Below are 6,000 nucleotides of genomic sequence, written 5' to 3' on the forward strand. Positions count from 1 at the left end.
AAGATTAATTGACTCAATTACCCCATGTTTCGGCCTTTGTTTAAAGCCTATACAGGTCTGGGGTGTTATTTAGGGCTATATGCATCCCTGCATGTCTACTGATGCAAATCGTGCCTAGAAATGAGGCCTAGGGCACTCACCTTATATAAGGTTCCAACTGGAAAATTGTATTCATGGGTGATTTGGGAGACATGCAAGTCGGGCGGGAGGCACGCTCCTATAGCTACACACTCATCAAGGTAGTCTTGTCTGCTTTTGAACCTGTTGATGCCCCTCCATGACGCCCCCGAAACTGCTTGCTTCTCTGGATCTCTGATTCAAATATAGTAATGATGTATATAAGTACTCCCGATCCCCAGTTGAGTCTGCCCTGGTGGTATTACCGTTCCAGGGTGTGGGTAGACGCTGATGTTGAAGCATGCTACTATTCACACTCGGTGAGGTGTCTACTCTAAAATCTTTTGGATTTCCTTCAGGCTCTTTCTAAACCTAGTTGCCCATAAGTGTTTACAAAATTAAAAAATCTCCCAGCTTTTGGCCTCATTTATTATTGTGTCACCAGAACACTATCGCTGACCCTTAACGTAAACTACAAAAGTTAATTTATCTGTATGTCACTTAAAACATTCTTTAAGTCTGTCTTGCAGGCAGTGCAACCACTTAACCAAGCAAACCCAGAGTTGGTGTTGCATAGTGTCCCTTTCACACGTGGTAGCTAAACATTCATAACTCTCACTCCTACGTTTGCTGCTGATTGCATCATCACACATCACTGATGACATAAAAAGTACTTTAATATCATTGATCGTAGCACATCATCATTGTTAAGGTGCCAAGAAGGTGGAGTGCTGAAGTCTGGGCCCTATCCTACATCAAGCATCTGCTGAGCGTGACATGGCACAAATCCAGTAAGCTTTATGGGAAGGATTGCTGAATGCAAAACCTTATTTTAAGTCCAGAATCCATTTGCACCTTCAAAGAATGGTCGAGCAGACTGTGAGTGAAAGTGTACTGAGTACAGGCCTATATCCAGAGCACACTTGACATGGCCAAAAACTTTGCCCAGTCAGCTCTTGTACTAGGGGTTTTTCAGTGCAGGTCCTGAATAGACATAAGGCCCAGTACCATACGCCTGCTAAGCTTCGCTAAGGGCCATGGTAATTTGGCTTGAAAGTATAAGGACAGTGCAGGACGTACCGAATGCCAGGCCCTTAAATCAAAGCACACTGGAAATAGTTGAAGCATTTACCATTTGTTTCTTAAGAAAGGGGCATTTGGAAGTAGACCCTGTGCCTGGAGCATGCTGGCAAGAATAAAATATGTCTGAAAGACATGCCCTGCACCCAGACAGTTAGACATAGACAAAGCAGCCACCAGTCTTCCAGGCCCCTTCTCATTTAGCACAGGGCATGGACAAAGACCAGTACCTTTGTCCACAGCCTGCGATGCACGACCATAAGTTCAGCGCAGAGGACTGTGAGCTACAATGTTCAGGAGTAACTTCAGTGATGTCGTCAATATCAAAACTGATATGTGACATGACCTATCAAGTCCTTGTTGATTTTGTCGTGGTCAGTGAAGTTGTGAGGTCATAAGCAGTGCATTGGATTGTGGATATTAAGTTGCATAGCTATCTGAATTGATGAATCACTAGAATTTTTAGTAGTTGTATTGTAACTCCATGGTATGACAAAAGCACTGCCTAACCAAGAGTCCACTGTGCCTCCAGAATCAAATGTGCACTGTTTCTGGCCATGAACAATGGACTCTAGGCATTGAGTGTTCAGACTTTTACTTTTGTTGCTAGAGAGCTGGAATGCTTCATAAACGGCTCTTTCTTGAAATATGGCTCCCCAGTTTTTTTTTATTTATTTTTTATTTCACAAACTTTGTATCATTATTTGCAACTCATAAATGCCCAAATTCTCTTCAGGTTCAGCCTCTACTGAATAGACAATCCAGTATTGCTCTGTTATTTTGGGAAAGGACCATTCTATCCACAAAGTCCTTGCTCATGTCCTCTATGTTGCTGCTACTTTTTCTCTTTTCTGGTACCTCTATTCCATCACTTTTAGCCAACTTTATCACTTTGAGACAACTTTAGGGTGGCATACGGTTTCACTTAAATGACCAACAATACATTATGGACCTGATTACGAGTTTGGCAGTCTTACGGCCACCACACTCACGGTGGCAGTCTGGACCGCTTCCGATGCAGAGGTCCAACTGCCCCATAACAACCCTGACAGTCGGATTGCCAGGGAACGGCCACCTCTGCCAGGATCTTTGGTCCCGGCGGTCTGTCAGTGGCAGAGATCCTATTCCAACAAGGCAGCACTGCCATGGGATTATGACCTCACTCTGCACCAACCTATTCATGGCAGTAAAACCACCATGAAAAGGCTGGCGGAGAACAGGTGCAGAGGTCCCCCTGCAGAGCACCCTCGCATTGTTCACTGTCTGCTTTGCTGGTGCACCCTGTTCGCTACAGCATTGCCGCCGGTTCGATTACTTAGGTTTTCGCCTGCCAACCTAGTGGGAAACCCTTAACTCTGGCAGGGAAGTCGCCGCGTAGGCAGCAGCCACACTTTCGCGAGTTTGGCGGACAGAGTTTTCCGTCCGCCAAACTCAAAATAACCCCAATGTCTTTTTAAGATGGAAAGCAATGTTTACTTTTTTGATACATTAGAAAGCTGTGATTTGCAACAGTTTTCAAGAAGAATTTAAACAATTCTTTCCTCAGCCGGGATCAGCATGTGACACTTTCTCTACATCATAATCATTCCCAATTGGTAAGTCCTGTGCACATACAATCTAAGATGGATCCATAGCTATAGGCTTGCACTCACCGGTCTCCTGACAGTGAGCTTGCGGCTGACAACGAGATCTTTCACCAGTGTTTTTAACCTTCTATGCTGGCAAACTTTCTTTTCCTTCTATTGTTCTATTTCCCTGGTAACCCTTTGGAGTATGGTATTATTGAAGGAGTAGTTCCATATCTGACTTCGCGCCTCACACCTACCCAATACTTCAGTCACGGAGGCAGCCTCTTTTCCAAGAAAGGACGTGTTGGTGAGTAGGTCAGCCCATCTTGCTTCTCCTTCAGAGACAGCTGAATTTTTCATTAAAACGAGTCTGCAGCGCCTTTTTATTTTATACTTTAAAGCAGAAACATTGTTTCTCCCTCCTATTTTTAACATTTTATTTCAAGTATTAATTTTATGCACTAATCATTTTACTAATAACTAAGGGCCTGATTTAGATATTGGCCGTCAAGTTATTCTGTCACAAAGATGGGGGCTTATGCTGTCTGAAATCTAAATTCTATTGGAGACAGAGGGGATATCCCTCACTGTTGTGACTGAGTAACGCGTCCACCGGTATCTATATCGTGCCCTGATTATCAACACTTCAATAGAACTTTTATTTTCAGATACCATACACATGTCAGAGGAGGCTATACCTACAAATACTAATAAATAGAAACAAGTGAACTTTCCTCCACCCCTTAGATCTAAGGTTGTTGAATCCCAACAGCAGTCTTGCAGACAAATTCTAGAACAAATCCAAACAATATTAGGCAATACTGACATCACCATTCCTGACATTAACCATTGTCCCAGAGACATTGCTGATTTGTCCATGAAAGTCTCTGCTAAAGAGATCAAATCCAGAGATAACCAATTTAAATTTGATCATACGGGACCGCTAATTTCAACTGTACCATTTTTGGCTAAGCTAATTTATGATCGAGAAAATCACAATGGTTAGCATAACCTCCAAACTTCAATCTTCTTGAGAATGTTGAAGGCCAAAAGTGTTGTATTTATTTGAAAAATCTTTCACCTAAACTGATGGAATATCAAATTTACTGAGCGATTCTAAATTGATAAAACCCATCGAATGAACTCACCCAGGAAAGCGTATGAAACTAAATTAAGACAAGTTATATTTAAAATGTTACATCATTATAATCTTGTCATGATAAGCTATACATGATAAACTGTCATTAATGGTTGATGACAATAAAATGTACTTTCACCAAGACTTTGCTAAGGAAATGATTGCCACCCATGAACAATTTGTCTCTCTTCGAGCTAGACTTAAACATCATGGCTACAAGTAAGGCTTGTTTGTCCCATTGAATATGAGAATTTAGAAAGATGGCATCACCAAATCATTTAGCTCTCCAAAGGATCTAACTAACTTTCTTGATCAACACTATCCTATTAGCATGAAGGAACAAGAGACTAAATACCTATGATTAATATAACTTGGACTTAACATATCTTAATTTATATATCATTTTAATTGAGGCCAACTTGTGATGCTGTGTAACTGTCTTGAGATTGCCACATTGGGTGTCACCAATTTTGAGTATTTTTAAAATATTTGTGTTGCTTCTTGTTTGTCTTAATCTGTTTTTAAAAAAAATAATACTAAGCAATTTTTCATTTATGTCTCTTTTCTGTCTGATGTCACCTGTCTTTTTTAATTCTCCTCATGCACTCTACATATCAACTTGAAATTGTTTTGTTAGAGGTTTTAGACATCCAGTTAAGCACAAGAAAATATGTAAATAGTTTTCTAGACCAAAAGCAGATATTTATCTAATGAAAGATACACATGTTAATAATACAGTTCTGTCTTCTAAGGTTAAAGGGTGGATTGGTAGTTTTGGTCCTTTGCAAGCACATAGGAAAAGGAATGGAGTACCCATTCCTTTTTCCAAGAAACTTCCAAAATTCAACTTTTTTCCAAAAATACTGAGACAAATCGTAACTGTGTTTATTTCAAAGTTCAGATTGATAAAAGTATTTTGCATCTAATCAGTAGTTTTGATCCCACAGCAGATGGACACAACTTTCTTGCAAGATATTACAACTGAATGTATCAAAGCAGATAATGTCCCGTTATTAGTTGGTGGAGAATTGAATCTCATTTGCGATTTATTATTAACTAGACTGTCTTCAACAAAGTTCAATCCACCTAAATCTTTTTCTGTCTTGAAATCTTTTTTAAAACCACATAAATGCCAGATACTAAGAGACTCCATTTCCCTTCCCAACAAAAGTTCACATTTTTCAAATCCCCCTTCCTCACATTCTTATTTATTATCTTCCAGGAATTTGTGCAACCAAATATCCTCTCCCAAAATTCAACCGATTGATATTTCTTACCATGCCATGAGTTCTTTCCTAATTAAGTTAGGCAAAATCCTAATTGCTCAATTTTGTTGGAAACTGAATGTTAATACTATCCTCAAGGATAACAAGAATAAAGGATTGCAGTCTATAACACACTTTTTGACCCTTTCAAAAATAAAAGTGTGAGGGGAACGAGGAGGCAGAGGTAGAATGCTTACCTGTTACTCTGTTGACTCCGCTGGCCCTGTCTCTAAACCTTCTACCTTGGACAAAAGACACTGAGAAAAAGAGAGAGAGGACTAAGAACAAATGAAAAAAGAAGCATAGAAACAGAAAAGGGACATCTGCTCTCTTCATGGAGGAAGGAACCGGAGGAAGTTGTCAACAGAGGGTGGAAGTTAGGTAGTAAAGGGGAAACAAAAAAAGGACAAGACAAGGAGAGGCAGGTCCCAAGACAAGAAGAGAGACATGGAGTGGTGAGCCTGATTGAAGACGCGAAAGAAAAGTCCGGGATTGCAGAGAAAGCGAGAGAGGACTATAAATATCAGATGGCAAGTTGTACAGCCACCATGCCTCCCGGAGAGCAGAAGGACCTGAGAGAGACCCGGCTTTAGCCATGCTTAACAGGGAGTGTGGCTTACACAAGTTACCAGTCGCATATGCAAATGGAGGAAGAAGCCTGCATGTGGGGGTGAAGGGTATCCAGAGGCTGTGGTGCTCTCAGAGGAAGCAAAACAAACCTTTAGTTCCTAAGCAAATTTCATTAGGTAACAATGCTTACTCTTTATCATGGTTTAATGCAATCATACGTAAACAAATAATACATTGATCAAGATAAATGTAATTATGTCAA

This window comes from Pleurodeles waltl, chromosome 5, assembly GCF_031143425.1.
Source record: "Pleurodeles waltl isolate 20211129_DDA chromosome 5, aPleWal1.hap1.20221129, whole genome shotgun sequence".
NCBI classification, from domain to species: domain Eukaryota; kingdom Metazoa; phylum Chordata; class Amphibia; order Caudata; family Salamandridae; genus Pleurodeles; species Pleurodeles waltl.